The sequence below is a fragment of the Plecotus auritus genome (genome assembly GCF_963455305.1).
Source record: "Plecotus auritus genome assembly, chromosome: 12".
In the NCBI taxonomy this organism is placed as follows: Eukaryota; Metazoa; Chordata; class Mammalia; order Chiroptera; family Vespertilionidae; genus Plecotus; species Plecotus auritus.
In genome coordinates, this window is record NC_137778.1 from 43,207,467 (window position 1) to 43,208,193 (window position 727).

A 727-nucleotide genomic window follows, 5' to 3' on the forward strand; every position below is an offset into this window, starting at 1 on the left:
TTTTAAGGGATGCAAATGGACGCCCGGAAAGCCAGAGTCTTCATGGGCAGTGCCTACACTGAAATGAAAAGCGAGCCGCAAAGAAACAGAAGCGATGCACAAAAGCACGTCGTGAGTCCCTTTTTGGGAAAATACACCATGTTGTTGCTGTTGTTGAAGAGAGCATCGTTTTGAAGAAGAAGAAGAAAAAAAAAATGCACCAACCCTTTGCCTGTGTGGCCTGTGACAGCCACTGCGGGGAGCTGCGGGGTGTCCACGTCTAACAGGAAGCAGCCAGCGTCTTCTCACACAGTAGCATTTCTCTGACGAGGTCTGCACGCCACTACTGCACAGCTAGGTAGACCTGGGGGGCTGGGGGGGGGAGGGGGGGTGCGGGGGTGACGTGGGAGATGCACTAGACGAACCAGCACCCCCAGGGGGCGCGTGGGGTGCGGATTCTGCTGAATGCATATATAAAACCGCGTGGCCTGGTTGTGGGGAACCGAGTTCTGGATCCCCACTGCTCCTTAGAAAGGGAGGGTGGGGGGGGGATCCCTAACGTTGGCACATTCAGGAAGTGACCTAGTATACAGGGCAGGCAACCGCTGTCTTCTGAGCTGGCCCTGGAGCAGAGCTGCTGAGCCTGGAGCAGAGCCCCCGTCCTCGCTGAGGTCCTCGCGTTGTGCTTCTCCCTCCCCCGGGGGAACCCCACGCGCTGAGGGGAGCCGTTCCCAAGGGTGCGTGAGTC